Source organism: Sinohyriopsis cumingii, chromosome 8, assembly GCF_028554795.1.
Source record: "Sinohyriopsis cumingii isolate HCF-2022 chromosome 8, ASM2855479v2, whole genome shotgun sequence".
Lineage (NCBI taxonomy): Eukaryota > Metazoa > Mollusca > Bivalvia > Unionida > Unionidae > Sinohyriopsis > Sinohyriopsis cumingii.
In genome coordinates, this window is record NC_142968.1 from 106,962,381 (window position 1) to 106,983,152 (window position 20,772).

At 35.8% G+C, this 20,772-nt stretch overlaps 1 long non-coding RNA gene across 1 annotated transcript in view; it reads right to left on the bottom strand.

Moving 5' to 3' along the window:
* The window catches only part of LOC149794323 (uncharacterized), a 205,224-nt gene that overhangs the window by 5,908 nt on the left and 178,544 nt on the right, over positions 1-20,772 (bottom strand). The window contains exon 11 of the long non-coding RNA XR_016423004.1: positions 19,625-19,682. This is a non-coding gene — a long non-coding RNA (uncharacterized LOC149794323). The remainder of the gene's footprint in view (positions 1-19,624; positions 19,683-20,772) is intronic.

The window sequence follows — 20,772 nt, forward strand, 5'->3', positions numbered from 1 at the left end:
AGGAAACCATAAAAAATAAGAATCTATTGCACCAGGTAATTTAAGATGGGGTCACAAAGTACCTTTTTGTGACTCGTGTAGTAGTTTCATTAACAGTGCATATACAGTGATTGAAAGTTCAATCATAGACAGTGATGGAAAGTTCAATCAGTTTGTTAAGTGTTGATATGTGGGACTTAAATAAAGTACCTACCACATTTTTTTATTTTTCTGATGCCAACATTTCTCCGTGGGATCAATAGAAATCCATTATTCCATCAGATTTAGTCCCAATTTTGACTTTTTTCATGGAATTTCCTTTATAAAACCTTGGCATGGTGAAACTTTCAGTCAGCATCTATAGATAAATATAAATAATGACCAACAAGCACAAAGTTAACCTTTTCCTTTCCAGATATTTTAAAACTGCAGAGGTCATTATGATCTCATACAATAATACATTATATTACCCTAGTGTTACCTCCCTTCCCCTAAGATTTCTCCGCATAAAAGCACCTTTAAAATGCTAGCCTTTCATTTCATCCTGATTTGCCAATATAATATACATTTCAAGATTCTGCTGCAGATACCATCTACCATGGGCTGTCTGTAGCTCAGGTAGACAGTCCACATTGATCAGCTTACAGAGGGGTATTTATTGATCCTGGTCTGTCAGGTGTATGTTGGCTTTTGTTCTGGTAGTCTAGACTAGGCTAATGACTTGATCAATTTACCAGACAGGGGAACTATGATACAATGCCCAACATTCAGGTATTGATATTGAGCACTATGGGACATACCATACATGTCTATACACAAGCTTGATCAATTTGCTGTAAAACCTGTCACAGTTGACAATTCTCAAACTTACCAATGAAACTGGAGAGGCATAATGCATACCAACTTCTTAGTTTAAAAGTAAACAGAACTATTCATTTGATGCTAATTTGTCAATGCATAACGATGCAAGAACTACTTATATTGACCATGGCGGGGTGTTAAAGGATTTTCCTTCCTTTTACATAATATTATGTACCTCTTCATTTATATTCCTTTTATAAAAAGGAGTTGATGCCGACACCATGGGTAGTACAATACATGTACCTCTCCTAGGATAGAAATGGCGGCATTGGTGGGGTTTGGGTGTATGGGAGAAGAAAAAAAAGGCTTAAATGAAAGAAAAGACATCATAAACAAAAAAATTCAATTTAGACTCATTTTGCACTTAATATTTTTTTAAAATTTTCCCTGCAAAAACTACTTAGAATCAGGATCCCATTATGAGTTATACTAACAATTCAAAACTCAATTACATATTCATATTACACTCTTGCTTTGTGTGTCATTAAACTTTCACACAAACACTTAATACATCTCAAGCACCCTGGCACTAGAGTAAAAATTTCCAACATTTTAAACTGTACATCATATAATGCAAAGTGAAACAATATTCCAAATACTTTCTGCACAATTCTGTTTTGTTTTCATTACTCTCTGCACCTGAGTTGTCTTAATTCAACAATTTGGGGATGGGGGTGACAATTAGGGTCATTTGTTTCAAACAAGAATATGCTGTTCAATGCTTATTCATTTTCAAGAATCTGGTAAGAAGTTGCACAAAGCTGCCAAATGAGGCAATTCAGGGTCATGGGTTCCTATAGTATTCACTGATAATTTGTCAATATTTGTCTCCAAAATTGACGGGTTTCTGGCTGATATTTGGTTCTGGAAAATTCTGCATTGGGTTTTCACAAAATTTTCCAGGTTTTCTACTTGACGGAGTTGCTATATGTGCACTTTTTGGTAAACATATCCTCCTTTTAGTCCTTAAATCTTTATACAGATGCACCCACTCTCTGAAGTGTCCTCCTTTTTGAAATGTGTTCAAATGTGGTAATCATACACCATGAGGAAACTGAATTTTCTAAGGTTCAAAGACGTCTCTTACTGATAGAAGCAAATATAGACTGACTTTAAAAATGTTTAAAAATCAAAAGCCTTGGGGGGGGGGGGGAGGTAATTCCATTTTCCAGCACAAAATAGGCTATATACGGCAACCGGTATACAAGTGGAGGAAGAACCCAGGAAAATCCCAGAAAGAACAACTGACTCACAGGAAGCTACTGGCATGCTTTCTCACGTACCCACACTGCGCAAGTCCAAGACTCGAAACCCATGCAGACAGAGGTGAGGTGGAAGTGATTCGCAACAGTAAGCAATTTAGACCACTTGGTCACTTGGGGCCCCACCTTTTCGTTGTCACCAACTGGATTTTAGAAACTTTTATAGGTTGTTCTGTGCCCATTCATTTTTATGGATCTTAGTATTCGTGTGCAAAATAAAGTTTAAATTTCATCTTGCCATATGTACTCACTTATTAGTCAAGTTAAACTACAAAGATCATAATCTTCCGTAGCATAATGTACCTGCAGATCAAGGTCTATGCTGTTTGTTCTGGTGATTACTCCTAGCAAAATGCTCAGACCAAATTTGCCAGCACAGGTCTGTGCAGTTTGCAGTTAGACTTGACTTATAAGCAAGTATATACAGTACCTATGCTGTTGTTGTTGTTGTTCATGGGTTTAACGCCATTTTTCAGCACAAGATAGGCTATACATGGCAGCCAGTATAACTGGTGGAGGAAGAACCCTGGAAAACCCAGGGAAGAACCACCGACCCACAAGAAGCTACTGGCAGGCTTTCCCACGTACCCACGCTAGCTGAGCCTTGGACTCGAACCCACGCAGAGCTGAGATGGCAGTGATCCTGAATGGTGAGCGCTTTAGGCCACTCGGGGCCCCTATGACCTATGCAATCAAACATACATTTTTCTTAACTTTTGAGGACAGAATTTCTCCAATAAAGAAAGATAAATGACAAGAAAAAAACAAATTTAAAGTCCATGTGACATCTGAGTGGTGCATTCAAACATAATGCTGACACTATTGCTATTGGATGTATGCATTAGTGTTTTATGGTGCCTCAGCACAACAAAGGCTACATGATGCCATTTAAAACCAAATCTTTAAAAATGCAAAACGGAGAACTGCACAAAAAGTTTAGGAAGATTAAATTGGTGTACAGAGAATCAATGAATTACAACATTACTATACAATATCTTGACTTGCAAAACATGATTTCAAAATACCATTACATTAAAGTATGATAAGTAAATACACTGAGATATGAAAGATTTTACTTCAAAGATCAGTGTAAAAAAAAGTATGATAAATATAGCGGGATAAAAAGGTTTTTACATTACAGATCGGTTTATTTAAGATGTACCGTGATATAAGGTTTTAAATTATAATTTTGTTTAGATGGAACAGCTTTAAATTCACAAATGATCTAGCTGTTTCTTATAAGTGGATTTTATACCACCCCACATTACAAGAAAAAAAGAGAACAAAATATTGCTGACAAATAATGAATTGATAAACATGAGGAATTAATTGTTTCAATAGCCTGGATTTGAATTTACACATAAAAATTTCTAAAGTAGTCAGTGTGATGACTCAATTTCACTATCTCATGCCCCAGCATTTTCCATTATCACTCAACACATAACCAAACATAGTATGTATTGATTTCAGTCTGTGGTGATATCATATTTTTGATGTTAACTGATTTCACAGCTGACTTCCCACGATCGCTTAGACTGTTAAATCTCGCACCAGGCGCAGTCAGCAAAAATCGAATACCTGAAAAACCAATGATTAACTGTCTGATTGCAATAAATGCCAGACATATATATTTAGACACAAGCTGATAAATTGGATTGATTTGATTTTATAATGCTGCTGATAACCAGTTTTCTCCATCAGGATTCTACCATACTTGGGTCTCCATGAGGATTATACCATACTTTGGTGACAACTGCAATTCCAAAAGTCGATGCTTAAACCCCCCCCCCCAATGTTCATGTTTTTAATTTAAGTTGATGTCGTGTTTGCAAACACTAGGCCAAGTAGCCAAAGTGTTTATATTTTTACCTTATCTGTAACACAAGTCCAAGTGTTGATACATGTACCTTATCTGTAACACAAGGCCAAAAGTATATATTTTGTACCTTATCTGTAACATACGGTTCAGTGTTTATATCTGTACCTCTTGTACCACTTGTACTTTATCTGTAACATAAGGCCAGGTGTTCACACTTGTATTGCACCTTTGACATAAGGCTACATTTGTTATACTTGTAAATCATCTGTAAAAGTGTTTCTATTTGAGCCTCATCTGTAACATACGGTTAAGTGTACATATTTGTACCTTATCTGTAATGTAAGACTAAGTGTTTCTCATTTTACCTATCTCTAAACACTATACTAATTGCTGAGGTGTCCGTAGATCATGGATTTATTTCCTTCAAAGTTTCTAATTTTTTGGGTCTTGCAGAGATTCAATTTAAGATTGTGAAGGTTCATTTTGGTGAAAATGACAGTGATTAAAAAAGCACCCCTCACCACCACCAGGGTACCACTAGACACCACTCTTGGAACATCTAAATTCACCAACTGATGTACACATGCTAAGCTAATCTTGAAAGACTAATTAAAGGCTGATTTATTACTACTGTTGATGACCACAGTCAAGTCAAAACAGGGACTCTAAATTAGGCTTCTTAGAGGAAATTGTGCATAGAGTCAGCCTTAGATTAGTCCATTACTGTCCCTTATTTGTTCAGGTAAAGTAATTACACCTTATTCTGGCCTGGCCAACCTACCTTACCTTGACACAACTGGGACAAGACAGTAACTACTTGGGAGAGATAATCAGATGCTGACCAGCTGGAAACACAATGACTTGAAAGTTAACTTGACCCCATCAGGCTGAAGTTAACTTGATCTTGACCCCATCAGGCTGAAGTTAACTAGATCCTGACCCCATCAGGCTGAAGTTAACTAGATCTTAACCCCATCAGGCTGAAGTTAACTAGATCTTGACCCCATCAGGCTGAAGTTAACTAGATCTTAACCCCATCAGGCTGAAGTTAACTAGATCTTAACCCCATCAGGCTGAAGTTAACTAGATCCTGACCCCATCAGGCTGAAGTTAACTAGATCCTGACCCCATCAGCCTGAAGTTAACTAGATCTTGACCCCATCAGGCTGAAGTTAACTAGATCTTGACCCCATCAGGCTGAAGTTAACTAGATCTTGACCCCATCAGCCTGAAGTTAACTAGATCTTGACCCCATCAGGCTGAAGTTAACTAGATCTTGACCCCATCAGGCTGAAGTTAACTAGATCTTAACCCCATCAGGCTGAAGTTAACTAGATCTTAACCCCATCAGGCTGAAGTTAACTAGATCCTGACCCCATCAGCCTGAAGTTAACTAGATCTTAACCCCATCAGGCTGAAGTTAACTAGATCCTGACCCCATCAGCCTGAAGTTAACTAGATCTTAACCCCATCAGGCTGAAGTTAACTAGATCTTGACCCCATCAGGCTGAAGTTAACTAGATCTTGACCCCATCAGGATGAAGTTAACTAGATCTTAACCCCATCAGGCTGAAGTTAACTAGATCTTGACCCCATCAGGCTGAAGTTAACTTGATCTTGACCCCATCAGGCTGAAGTTAACTAGATCTTGACCCCATCAGGCTGAAGTTAACTAGATCCTGACCCCATCAGCCTGAAGTTAACTAGATCTTAACCCCATCAGGCTGAAGTTAACTAGATCCTGACCCCATCAGCCTGAAGTTAACTAGATCTTAACCCCATCAGGCTGAAGTTAACTAGATCTTGACCCCATCAGGCTGAAGTTAACTAGATCCTGACCCCATCAGGCTGAAGTTAACTAGATCTTGACCCCATCAGGCTGAAGTTAACTAGATCCTGACCCCATCAGGCTGAAGTTAACTAGATCTTGACCCCATCAGGCTGAAGTTAACTTGATCTTGACCCCATCAGGCTGAAGTTAACTAGATCCTGACCCCATCAGCCTGAAGTTAACTAGATCTTAACCCCATCAGGCTGAAGTTAACTAGATCTTGACCCCATCAGGCTGAAGTTAACTAGATCTTGACCCCATCAGGCTGAAGTTAACTAGATCCTGACCCCATCAGGCTGAAGTTAACTAGATCCTGACCCCATCAGGCTGAAGTTAACTAGATCCTGACCCCATCAGGCTGAAGTTAACTAGATCTTAACCCCATCAGGCTGAAGTTAACTATATCCTGACCCCATCAGGCTGAAGTTAACTAGATCTTGACCCCATCTGGCTGAAGTTAACTAGATCTTGACCCCATCTGGCCAAATTTCTACACAAATACACTTCACAGAGAGTATTGTCACAGTAATTTTTTGTATGCTGGCTACCAAAATTAATTCTACAAATGGATTTGCTTTAAATCTAGTGTAGGAAATTAGCTGAAATTTAAACACTGATAACTGCTTCATCTTACTGATAATCAGTTTTAATCACTTGGAGATATTTTCTTGATTTTATTCATGGACAACAACATTTTAACATACCTGGTAATGCTAAGTTTTGTGTATTCCAGAATAGTCATACAGTTTACAGATACATTTGTTGCCTGCCATGTTGTTAATACCATTTCAAAGTCAACATTTTTGTTCATGTAAGCTTTTGGCATACTTCACAGTCCCTTCATTGGCTATGATTGACACAGATTTCTCAAAGGAGTTGCAAAGTTTCTTTTAACCAAACTGTGATGCTGAAAAGTGATCATTTGTGATTACCTATCGTCCAAATACATTTTCTCCTCATTAAATATTTTTTGGAACATTTTCTGACAATTATACCACACCTTGGACAAAAAGGGTAGTGTTGATATTCTGTAACACAAGGTCAAATGTTCACTTCTGTCAAAACTTAATAAAGGTGAAATGGAAATTACTTTCAAATGGTATATGGCATCCCAAAAAGATGGCACATCAGGGAGTGTACATAAAATATACACAAGATATAGATTCCAATAAAAACCTTGATTATATCCCATCTAATACATAGTTCATTTTAGGCTTTGACAATGACCCTTATTTTTCATCTTTAGTGCAAGAAATTTGCCTCTGTGGCACTTGCAGTGTATGTAAAGATAAGAAAAAAAGAATCCCCCCCCCCCCAATAAAGATAAACAATTGTTGAAGTTGATATCAGACTGACTGAATTGAGCACACCCCAAGCTGGCTTACTACATAGAGTTACATGCACTGCCAGGGTACAAGATTATCAATTTCGGTGACTGAAGGAAATGTCTTCAAGATTTTGATTACTGGTAGCCTGAACACCAATCAAATGCACATACTTAATGATCATGGATAAAACAGGTAAGAAGACAGGATTAAATCTTCAGGAAAAACAATGCCTCATTTATTTCCAAATGGGATCAGGAGTAAGTTTTCTGGGAAATGAAATTAATTTGAGAAATTATCATTAATACCCGAATTTGTAATAAAAAATATATGCTCAACATAAAATTAATTTATCAGTTTACTCTGCCATATATAACAAAAGAATGATCATGCTTTGTTAGAGGAACCAGGCTGATATTTAATGTTTATCAGTCATGTAATAATATACAAAGAAAGAACAATGCTGAAATCCTTAATATTTTTAATTGAAGAGGTATAAATATCATGACAGATCAACTTTAAAAACCAAACTGTGGATATATGGCCACCCTTGCAATGCAATATGTACTGTAACATCTCAATAGTAGCATTATATCAATGCAGTATAACCTTGCAGAAAATACTGCACTGCCATTATGTTCTAATGAAACAACAGGCCTGTAATTTTGTGCTGGATTAGCAACAACACCACAAAGTTATGAAGTCAACGAAAACACAAAAATGTATCCCAAAGCCCAACCAGTAATAAGAAGCTGGAAATTGAAACTATTAACCCCTCTAATAAAAGCCCTCAAAGGGAGTCAAAAGCAAGACTGGTGGAATCCTGAAGCCAAAAATATCTTTTGATACTGAGATGGACTCCACATGGAGAGAGGAAAAATGGAAGACCAAGGATGAACTGGTGGCACACCGACCTACAAGAGATGTGCCTGTCCTGAGGTGACAAAACAACAAACAAAGATCCTGATCTGCCATAGCATAATGTGCCAGGGTCTATGTATGTTCTGCTGATTACTCCTAACAAACTGCAGACCCAGATCTGATGGTGCATGATGTGCCCGCAGATCTGGGTCTTTGCAGTTCACAGTTGATCTCATCTTATAAGTGAGTATATACAATAAAAGTTTTATCTTTATTCATCAAAAGGTGTTTATCACACACATTTGTTGAAACATGTATGGGGTCTATTTATAAATACTGTCCTTAAAACCCCAACCCCATATAAAAATATCAGAACAGGAATCTCCCTCCATGTGAAAACCCCCCAAAACATACTGCACAGGTAATACATGTCTTGTTCGTTCTTTCCACCTTCATGCTTTATTAGGACTGTACTCAAAGATAAAATGGGGCCCCGAGTGGTCTAAAGCGCTCTCCGTTACGGATAACTGCCATCTCACCTCTATCTGCGTGGGTTCGAGAATAGGATTTGGCCAATGTGGGTATGTGAGAAAGCTTGCCAGTAGCTTCTCGTGGGTCAGTGGTTTTTCCCTCACCATTAATACTGGCCGCCATGCATAGCCTATCGTGTGCTGAAAAATGGTGTTAAACCCAACAACAGCAACAAAGATAAAATTAGAGGAACCCACTAAAAAGTTACTAAATACAGGTGATCTTTCAATTAATGTTTTAAAATCATCTTAAAATATAAAATACAGGATCACATTTTATTCTCTATTTGTCCATTACCAAGTCTTTAAGTCAGTACCATAATAAGGGACAAATAGAGCTACAGTGACAGATCATTTGTATGTGATAACTGAATCATTAACAAAAAATAATTTCCACTAGTTAACTTGCAATAAAAAAAAACAACATGCATTACACTGGCAAGTTTTATTTCATAACAACAAGTAATATTTTGAGTGAAAAGAACAGTTCCACAATCAGTATAACTAAATGATAGTTATCATTAGAATGTACTAATTATATGAATTGCAATTTGGTGGTGTATAGATGTTTATCAATATACCATTAGGTCACTAATCTAAACGTGATGGATGCTGAATACTGGTTTTGAAGTAAATGCCTGACCATGATGGCAATCTGACCCAGACAAATTGCCCAAGGTTTTAGCCTTCCTAGTGAGTCAACTTGTGTACAAGTATTTGATGGATATTTCCATACAACTATCCAGACTGACTGTTCATTAAGGCACAATATCTAAGGGCTGAAAATTCCATATGTTTTATTGACCATTTAAAATTGTATCAATAATAAATTTACTGGTCATTCATTACAATGATTATTCCAGAGCATCTGTCTAGACGAAGTGATTTAGAATCTCCGTCAATGACTTGCTGGGAATTAAATTAGACCCATGTATAGTTTTAACGACTTTCCACACAATGGTTGTTAAAATAAATCCAATTAATGAAATAAATCTTAATATCTGAAATTGTCACTCAATAAATAGTTTTGTCAAAACAATAAATCCTAGATGGTTTCCGAAAGTTACATTGTTTTGCAGCATCCTGACAGGGATGAAATTACTTCAATGAATTTTTAGGTTATGTTAATATCAGAATCAACTTTGTCATTTGAGTAAAACCATCACCAGTAGCTGAAAATGCAATGGCTCATTGCAAAATCAGTCTAGAATTCAGTGATGACCAGTGTTTTCATTTATTGAAAAGGTTGTTCTATCACAAATACTGCAGACATTGTTTATTGGAACTCCATACCATCAACTGGAAGTTTGTTTTTCATTTGTTTTGATCTTGCTCATACAAGCTCTTCAGTCTCACTCTACAATACCAACGAACACTTATCTGTAGGAGAGCAGACTGGTCTCAGTTTTGCAATTATAAACAAGTGGCATTTGAAGGATCAAAGAATAATTTCCAGAAGACAACTGTAAAAAAAAACAAATGCTGGATGTTAACACTGCCAAATTTGACATTTTCATAATTAATTATAGCTCATCAAGTAAATGTTTTTAGAAATTGTCTGACAAGGTGAGTGGATTTTCATATATTTTTCAATCCCTGTACAAGATAGAAGTATGAATTTGTTAAGTACAAATAGACTTTAAGTACGTATGTCAGTGAGCTAGTAGCTTATGGAATCCTCACCCAACCCAAGCGAAGTATGGAGCTAAAGAGTAAAACTGGACGTTAAGTATATTTTTGACCACCCAATCTTTGAAGTTGGAGCTTACTCGATATACGACACACAAAACAATATTATTTCATTAGTCTGAATAGTGTACAAGTGTGGTACATTTTTTTGAGGCAAAGTATTGAAATGCAGCTGTTTTAGGAATAGAATTGCATAATGAGAAAAGCCTAGCAAAATTAAATTTCAAAACTCATGGATGAAATTTTACTTTGAAGTGCAGCAGCATGGGAGAGTATTTTCTATTTTGCACATACTGCAAACGCTATATTGATATTAGCCATTCCAGAGTCTACAAATCCATCAAAGTAGCAACACCATCTAGCATCATTTCCACAGTAACGCAGATGCAGAAAGATCATTTTCTATACCGAGAAAAATTCAACAAGAGCTTCAGGGAAGTTTGAATAATAATACCATCCAGTCTCAAACGGGTGCCAAGATGAACACAAATTTAATTTGCATTACCTTCAACCCCCTGCCTTCCACTAAACTGCAGTGCTGCCAAGACTTCATCTCTATAATAAAATGTCCTACTGTCCAATGGATGTTAAAGACAAAATTTTTGTATATTTGTTATTCTTTAATTTTTTTGTTCTTGAGCTTATGTGTGAGCAAATGTGTGAGTTAATGATATTGGACAATGTGAAGTCTACAAGCAATTTTCGATTTTGGAAGTATACTAAATGCTTTAAAAAACGAAGACATTTTCTTTTTTCCTTCTAAAGTCAAATGTTTAGATTTCCAGTAATTTGATAAAACCTTATATGAAAATAAAACTTATTACCAGTTGGACAATATCATTTTTAAGTCACATGCAATGATTTCCACTGGGACCTCAAAACACATCTTTTGAGCCCCCCAAACTGTCTAGAAATATGTCAGGTAGGAATATGTAGAAAACACATACGACCTTTGAATAATATGAAGGCTTGTACGACTTACTTTACTTTTTACCAAACCAGTTATTGCCATTGTTTCATTTCTATGGGGACAATATAAAAGATGGCACGAAATTTATAAAGCATGTTTATACAAAACTTTGTCATTTCAATGAAAATATCAGTATATTTTACACTGGTCTGTTGTAATGACTAACCTCTGAAAACTAATCTGGTAATTAACGTCACCAACCTCATTTGAATCATTTTGCTAACATAACAGAAAAATGACGTTTCCCTCAGAGTTGCAAATCATTTTGGTTTGGATTCTAGTTTTATAGATCAGCAAGCAGTACAAGCAGTTTATTTAGTGCCATGGCAACTGGAGTAAAGCATCTTGCCCAGAAAGACACCAAAAGTAGCCACCCAACCTGGTTAGGTGCAATGATTCAGATCTGCGCCTTTTCAGTTGGGAGCCCAGCATGTTAACCAATGTGCATACTGTTGCAAAGTGATTACAGTACTTTTGCACACCTTTCATTTATTTTTTTTAATATTATCATTCTTAGTATTATTATTTTGTGTAAATAATCAAAGGAAAAGATATTAATCATTATTTTCAGCCAACTCAACAATATGGATATTTTTGTCATATTCTTTATAATAAAAAGTTCTATATGTAAAAAAAAATCAGAGGAAATGAGATAATTAAAATGTTTTGAATTGATGGTGCATGAAGTCAAATAAAAATGACAGCAACATTATTATGGTACACAAGACTTCATTTGGAGAAAATTGAACTAATGAAAATGCTGTACTCATTATTGTACTTATTTCTGTTTGGAACGTTACAAACTAATCTTGTTCTAGTAATACTAGTTGTATGCATTAGGTCTACTAAAGTGTGGTGCTTTATGCAACAGCAACACAATTCAGTTATTTAGTGCCATGGCCATCTGGGAGGATAATCTAAAAGTTCAGCTTCAAAAGAAACAACAATTAAGAAAATGTTTGCTTATAAAATTAAATATGAGTGAACACACCTAAAAACCATGGCCAATATTTCTTCCTATTCTGGAAATCCTTTTTGTAAACAGAACTTTATTCTTGATACCTTTTGGATAAAATGGTGGATTTTTAGAAAATGTTTTCATTATAAAAAAAAAAACAGGAAATCAAAATTTTAAAAAGTACACTAAACTGTATCAAACTGCCCCCCACCCCCCACAAAATAGCAAGCAACCAATTTCAGAGATGTACTAAATCTAAATATGTTTAGATGCTGTACTTGCTTTTAAGTGAAGTCCAACTACAGACATCATAGATCCAGATCTGCCACTGCATAATGTACTAGAAGATCAGTGTCTGTGTAATAATTGTATATTGGATACTCCTGACAAACTGCATAGACCCAGATCTGCCAGCACATACTGAGCCCGTCTTATAAGCGAATATATTTATTGAGATGCTCATGAAACCTGGTGACAAAATAGGGTCATAATATTGTTAAAACTGCAATAAAAAAGCAAAAGAATAAAACCACAAAAAAAAACCAACCGGAAGTCATCATCTACCATTCCCAGGAGACTGTACTAACATTAAAAAGTCCCCAAAGACGTTACACTTGGCTAATATACAACAGCATATCTGTGAAACTTGATGGTTTTTATTATTAGCTTGAAACGCAAATATGAATCTCAGTGTATTCCTCTATAGTTTGGCACAATTAGGATCTTTCAAGGCTTTTCCCATCAATTATTGTCCCGTAGGGAGGACATACAGCTTTTTTTCCGAGAAGAGTCTCTTTGGGTGATTCATTTTACAAGCTGTTCATAAATATCATTATACATGTAAAAAAATTTAGTGAACCACTACTGGAGGTTTTTGCATGCAGCTGTTAGGATGACTTGAAACCTATTTAGGCCTGACAAATATTGATAGGGTCCATTATAAACCCATTAGAGTATGTATTATTTATTCTTTGTGTATTAGATTTAAATTATTGGTCTGGATTTGGGGCTCAGTTTAGTACATAGCAACCAAATTAGAATAGCTCAAGTTAACTACTGCTGTAAGTTAGTTAATTTTTGTGGCATAAACAATGTTCCAATTTCTCAGGAAAGGTGTACTTGACGAAAACATATTTTGATTCTTTTTCTTATACAGAGCACCATATTCCTTGGCTATAGCTGTTTCATGTAGATTGTATCATTTCTGCACACTATGTCATGCATATTGTATCATTTCTGCACACTATGTCATGCATATTGTATCATTTCTGCGCACTATGTCATGCATATTGTATCATTTCAGCACACTATGTCATGCATATTGTATCATTTCTGTATACTACATGTCATGCATACTGTATCATTTCTGCATCTCTACCACTGATTCAAACCACAAGTTTAAATTTTAACAAACTGTGGAACTGGAAAGGTTTTGTGGATCTCATTCACAGCTGGAGATCGGTATACAAAAACTTGTTCAATCCAGCTCTGATTAATCCCATTGAAAAATAATGAAACAGCTGGGTAACCTCAGTAGAACTTCCATAAATTATTTTTAACACTTATCAAGGGCTCCTAATATACAGCATTTCTCCCATGACAAGAGAAGGGAACAAGTCTAATAAAATTGTCAAAAAGTACAAGGTGGGCTAATCATCGGATACATACAGTAGATTCAATGAAAACTTCAAGAATTAGCTTCCTTTTTAAAGGCATTCAGAAATCTGATATTGCCTATCCATTAAATCAAGGAACTGTTGCAGAAAATATGTCAGAAACAAACAGGTGTACAGTTTGACACCAAATTTTGGAGGGATCTTGTGAGTTAGCTGAAGTTGCCTTTTGGCAATCTGTACTGTATTTTAATTTGGTGTTAAATCCAATGTCTGACAACTTGTAAATGCACGTTGAACACAACCCTACCAATGGTCACCATTTTGAGTTAGTGTGCTACATCACGGAAAATCAAATGTTCCATCAAACTTGAGGAACCAATCAGATGCAGCTTCATTCACTCAAAAAATTTAAAGACATGTTAGCTGCATGTCCAAAACTTTTTTGAATGAGTGAAGTCACATCTGATTGGTTCCACAAGTTTGATGGAACAGCTAATTCTCCACTGATATGGTATAGCAATTCAAAATGGTGCAAACAGGAATGGTTGTGTTATTCGACAAGGATTTACAAGTTGTCATACATTGGATATGACACACAAATACACTGCAAGATCACTGAAACCACCCTTCAAATGTCTAGCTCAGTAGCTTCAAGAAATATGTGTTCAAAACATACACTCAATGTTGTGGACAGATGTCTTCAACAACTCCTCAATTTTAATGCATAGCAGGTATCAGACCCCCGATACCATCCATCAAAATCAGTACAGATTTGGGGGCTCTGATTCATGGGACTAAAATTGAATTGAACAACCAAATAGCATTATATCTCCATAAGACCATATCAAAATAAATAAACAAACTTTAAAATGTACCTTTCTAGACACAAGTGTTTGCAAACAGCATTTTTCACAGTACAATTTTCCCAATGCATATTGACAATATTTGTAAACCTGGCACAATTAACGCTTAATAATTATAACAAAACAATAAGGCAGATTTCACAAGCGTTTTTAATCCATTTCCTATCAAATTTTTTAAAAATCTATTAAAAAATATGAAAACCTAAACTGGATGTAAACTATGCCATCAAGCTTGTTACTAGACAAACCTCAACATTTGGAAGATACTGCCTACCATGTTTATTTCTTTATAAGTCAAATCAAACTGCAACTCTAAAGTTCCTGATCTGCCATAGCTGTTCTTGCAGATCAAAGTCTATGTTGTTGTTCTACTGATTACTCCAAACAAATTGTACAGACCCAAACCTGCCTGTGCATTATGTGACAGGACATCTGTGTATGTGCAGTTGGCCTTAACTTATGAGTATACCACAGTATGTGCTTCATTTTCTTTTACTGCAGAAATGACAGTCATTTGCTGATTCGCTTTCCACACTAAATTCCTTGCAAAACCTAAATTTGACAGCCCGTTAATATCCCAGATCTTAGAATGATTTGCTAGTACAATCTAGAAACGGTATTCTGTACTGGTGGCTGCCTGGTTACACCTCTATCAAGGGTAAGAAATAAAAGGGCAGATGAAGCAGCCAAAGCTGCATTGCAGTTACCTGTTCTTAAATGAACTGCATGTTCTTTGTACTTGATAAAGTATGTGGATTTGAAGCTCCACAATATGTTTCAAAGAGAGAGAGAGAGAGAGAGAGAGTTAGAGTTTGATAGCATTTTGCTGATCGTGTAGAGAACACACAAATCCGATTCTGGCATACTTTGATGATAGTGCACACACTGCAAGTGTCTATATACAACAGAACACCACTGCAGGTACTTCAACCTTGAAAAATGGAAGTTTCTTTTATGTCAGCTCAAATAAGGAACTTGATAATGATATGCCACAAGAGAAAATCTTTGAAGGAATGTGGTTTATAAAGCAAATTTTTTCCCCATAATATGTATTTTTTCCCCTCTTTTTTTCTTTACAGTTTATTTGATATACAATATATCGAGTTTTAGCACATTTACTTTTAATTCTTTTATCTTGTTGCTAACTTTAATTTGGAAAAGGTTTATCTTCAAATATTTTTGGGTAAAAAATTTTATTTATACATTTCTGGAATCTTACTTTTCATGGCACCATATTGCCAGTTAATTCCTGAACATACATTCAGCATTTTTGTTCCAAGACATTTTTCTATGAAACCTATATTGTTGATTGTCATGGAAACAATAATAAAAAAATTATTCTATGGTTCCCAGACAAATTTAAAGTATTTTGAAATATGGTCATGACAAGTTTCCATATTCAATGGCTATTCACCACTACAAAAACTTTATTTTAAAAAAGATGGGTTTATGATAAAGCATGGTCACTGAATAAACATCGTATATCTAACACTTGTAGAAGCATTCTTATGTTTCTGATAAACAATGCATGTAAGCACATACATTTTGCTGGGGGGAGGGGGGTACACAGGGGCTGAAAATAGGCCCAAACTCAAATTTAAACAAGTGCAGATCCAAATATAAAATTATTCATAAATCCCAATTTCAGAAATTTATTCCTGAAAATATCTACGACTGATTAGACAATGATAGGCTCATGCAACATTCCCCATCGCTCAGGAAAAACACCCAACAAAAGATTTAAGCTTCAACTTTGCTGGTTGGTATATGTCTGAACCAGTATGTATAAATTTAGGTGTTTTCTGAGAAATAAGCAAAAACTTTATCCCAGTGCTGGTTCTCAAAAGTGACTGAAATTCTGCAATTAGCATGGGGGAGGGGACCTGCATGTATTTTGAAGCTGATCTTGGAATTTTTTCTACACAGAGGACAAATCTAATATTTTGCTCCAATATGGTATTGTGAATTGTTTTAGTCACCAGATAATATTTAGGCAGGTCCAAATCCAGCCACCAGTCCCAACACTGAAATAGATTCATCTTTTGACAGTGGAATGTAGCTGATATTTCTGGAAGGACACATCTGGAATTTTACAAGGAATGGTGGGGTAATCAAGGCAAAACCTTCCCTCCCCAGACAGTACATACTGACTGAAGCTTGTGGTTTGGCCCACTATCAACAATGTGCCATGCTACTACTGCAAGGTGAGGTAAACCTATCAATCAACCAAGGTGAGAGCCTCTCACCACTCAGACTGAGGTCACTAGGTCAAACACTATAGGGGCCCAATATGGGGAATGTCAATAGAATATTTTTAAATACCATCATGGGTCATTTTTGAAGTTAAACTTTAATAGGCTAAAAGAACTCAGTTTTCCACAATCTGCCTAATTTCATTCACTTTCACAGCCAATACAGAAATTGTTCTTTTGTGGATTCTAAATGAAATGCAGAGATAACAGACTAAAATGTCCTTCTAACATATGTATAATTCCATCATCATAGTTTACCTCTTTCGTATCTTATCAATAATGAGAACATTTTTTGTTTTAATATATATATATATATATATATATATATATATGGGAAATATGCAAGCTCCATTTTGATATTAAAGTGACAACTGTCTTCAAAATACCAAAGTTTCAGGTTTCAGGTCTATTATCTTTCTTTGACAGCAAATTGCAAGAGATGAATGGCCACATCTGTAAAGATCATAAACTTCTATAGTCAAATGCAGTTTAAAAAAGTTGATCAATATAAAGGTAAAATTTTGGAAACTCTGTAGGTAAATGAACTTTTGGTATTATAGAGAACAAAGATTAACTCATGACCAACAGATACCATGTCAGTAAGGTCTCAGTTGGATGCAACTGCAATTACTGTATAAGAGAGAAAAAAACATGTTCCTGCTCAATATAAAAAACAATCGCAGGGAGAAAAAGATTTGTTGCTTAAAGTGATCAAAAGAAGTAATGCAAAAGTTGAACCATAAAATTCATAAATTTTGTACATTACTATCACGAGGTGCAAATCACAAATGCCATGTACACGCACATTAGAGGCGGATGCCTCCCTCCCAAACTATGTCCTCATTAATATGATTATCAGTGAAAAGGATGTCAAACAGGGACCACAACCCAATATCTTCAAATGCTGGAAAAATGTGGTGAAAAGAAAACTTCATCTAGCTATTCCTAATGTAAAACCTCATATCAAATCTGATATTTTTTCATGAAGTCCTTCAAATCTTACAGAGTGCAGACATGATGTCACATGATGGACAATCAGTCAAGCCCATATGCCACTTCAATATGTTTGTATTCTGTATTAACACCCCCTCCCCAACCAACCTGAAATGAAAACTTTCACCCCAAGAAATTACAATACAGTTCAATCCAAGTACATTTCAAACTTTGCAAACAAACTCAATGCACCCAGCTTCCTTGCAGACCGTTCACATAATCTGGTCCCAATCAGGTCTTCAAACACTAATTGATCTCAGAATGCTACTGAATCCAACATGAGGGAAACTTTACTCCAGAATTAGATCTAACTATTTTTGCAACATCTTTTAATGACCTGTTGTATATAATACACCCAGAAGAGCCCTGGGTGGCTGAGTGGTCTGGGGCAATTGCCTTTACAGGTCACTGACACAGCCCACCTCTGCACAGTTCAAATCTTGGCTAGGCCAACATGGATATGTGAGAAAGCTTCCCATGTGTATGTTGTTCTTCCCCCAACAAATATATTGGCTGCCATGTAAAACCAATTATGTGGTGAACAATGGTGTTAAACCCCACAAAAAGTGAAGACCAAGATCTGCTCTCATGTAATGTGCATACAGATCTGGGTATCTGCAATTTGTTAGGAGTAGACAGCAGAAGAAACAACACAGTCCCTGATATTGTGGCACTTGTGATGGCAGATCACTATCTCATTTGCAGCTGGACTCAACTTAAAAGTCAGTATAGATGGTAGGTTATCAATAGCTTCTCAATCCCAAAGACTCCCTGAATATTTTACTGGTGAAAAATGCCTGCAGTTGCTTCTTCTTGACACATGATAAACCGTTTGTATGACAGAATTCTCGCCAGTAGCTAATGGAAAATCTACATCGCACCTGAGAGTCTGGAATTTATGGAAACAAAAAATGGATTGTACATTAAATTACATACACCCTAAATAAGATGATTATAAAACTTGTATACCTTGCAATTTTTCAATTTTTTGAGAGTATCAATGCAACAGCCCAAAAAATACAGCCCATCTTTCATTGAGATGTGTATATCATACGTGTACCCCATCAACTCATCGGGTTATGTTTAAAAAAAAAAAAGAGGTCCTTAAAGGACATTTTTTCAAATCTTGCAACCAGTCAAAATCTGGTTCCATTCATTAGGTCTGGCTGAAACTATACGGTCTCATAATCACCAAAGCACTTTACATGCAATGAGTTGTCTATTAAGCATCTGACATACAAAGAATAAGGTGACCCCAAAGAAAAAAGAAAATGAAATGGTGTATTGCTTCAAATGTCAGTACAGTGCTATCATAGGTACAAAACTGTCTTACAGATCTGAAAACCTTTTCAAACTACAACACAACACCAGTATTTCCCTCTACCCTCATTTGTGCTTCAGAGACTCCAAAATTTTCATACGACCCCCTTTTCAGATCTAAATTTTTTTTTGTTTTTTTTACCTCAGTCTGACATCAAAGGGATTTTTGATTCTCAGTTTTGCACCCCTAGTGGGATACAATGTAAGACTGAAACACCACACAAACTACTGTCCAAGTGATGATGTACACTTGTGTCCAACACATTTTTTAATCTCCACCAAGGACATAAGATATATCATTTAGTGATAAAAATAAGCATGAAACCAGAACCACATTTTATGGGATTTGTAAGTCCAAATTTTCAAGTTTATTTTAAGATTTAGTACAATATAAGTTGTCATTTACTATTTGCACACACAATTTTGCAAACAAGTCCACCACAGATCAAAACTGAAAAACAAACCAATGGAAAATGATTCTAATTTACTACTCACCTCTCATGCTGATTACAGGTACTCTCATTATCATCTCCATGTTTACCATTCCTATTCCCTGCATGAAGGAATAGAAAAAAGACAATATAAAAAAACAATTAACATTAAAGAAATAAATTAACAATTACCATTCTCTTTTAAATTATAAAATAAATTTACAAACTGAAAATTTCAAACCAACTAGCATCAATGACCTTGACCTTAGGTCAAGGCATACAGTCTTAAAACGAAACTTACTGTCTTAAACTAAACCTACTGTGCAGAAACGTTCATTTTTATAAAAAAAGCTAAACTTACCATGACTATGACCTTCAACTTTTAGACCTCATTAGGTTTCTGCCAACCCCAAATGCAAACCGTCCACAACTTTTATCACAGTACATAGTCTGCAAGTAAAGTAATTATGCAAATAGATCCCAACCATTTTTTTCTTCTATTCCATGACCTCCCCTCTACCTCCTTTTTTATTACTCAAAACACAAATCATCCACAACCTTCTGTGAAGGTATTTGCTCAAGAACTAAATTTTTGTGTCAGAAACAAGTTCGTTCTTTCAGTCAGATTTACCCTGACCAATGAATCTGTGACCACAAAGTCAATAGATTTTATCAATACCCATGTGCAAACTGTCCGCAATGTTTGGTCCAGGTCTGTGATACAATAATCACATGTTACTGTGCTGGAAACATTTTTCTTCTTCCAGGCACAAACAATGAATAAAAATGTCACAACTGTTGAAACTGAAGGATTGTGAAAAGCAAATATACAAATATACCACTAGTCCATTAAGTGTACCAGTTTTATAGAGTTATCTACAGTGAGTTTATTTTTAAAATTTTGTCCATGACTATCCTCTCCTATGACTTGTCCACAGCTTCACCATGACCAAATTTGTTATGTTCATTATGAAAAGGCTGCTAACTTGGACCTGTACTCAGGAAATAATGATGATATTAGTTAACATTATATGAAAGTAACCACTTATTCTGCTTTTTGTCAAGATAACTTCCTCCTCCCCTTGTAGTCATCCCAATCTGCCAACATTAACACTACAGACTGACAAGTAAATGAAGATTTTACATGAAAAAATCTTTATTCAGAATTTTCCATGACCATGGGAACCAAGTACATTGTTGGTAATAGATGGT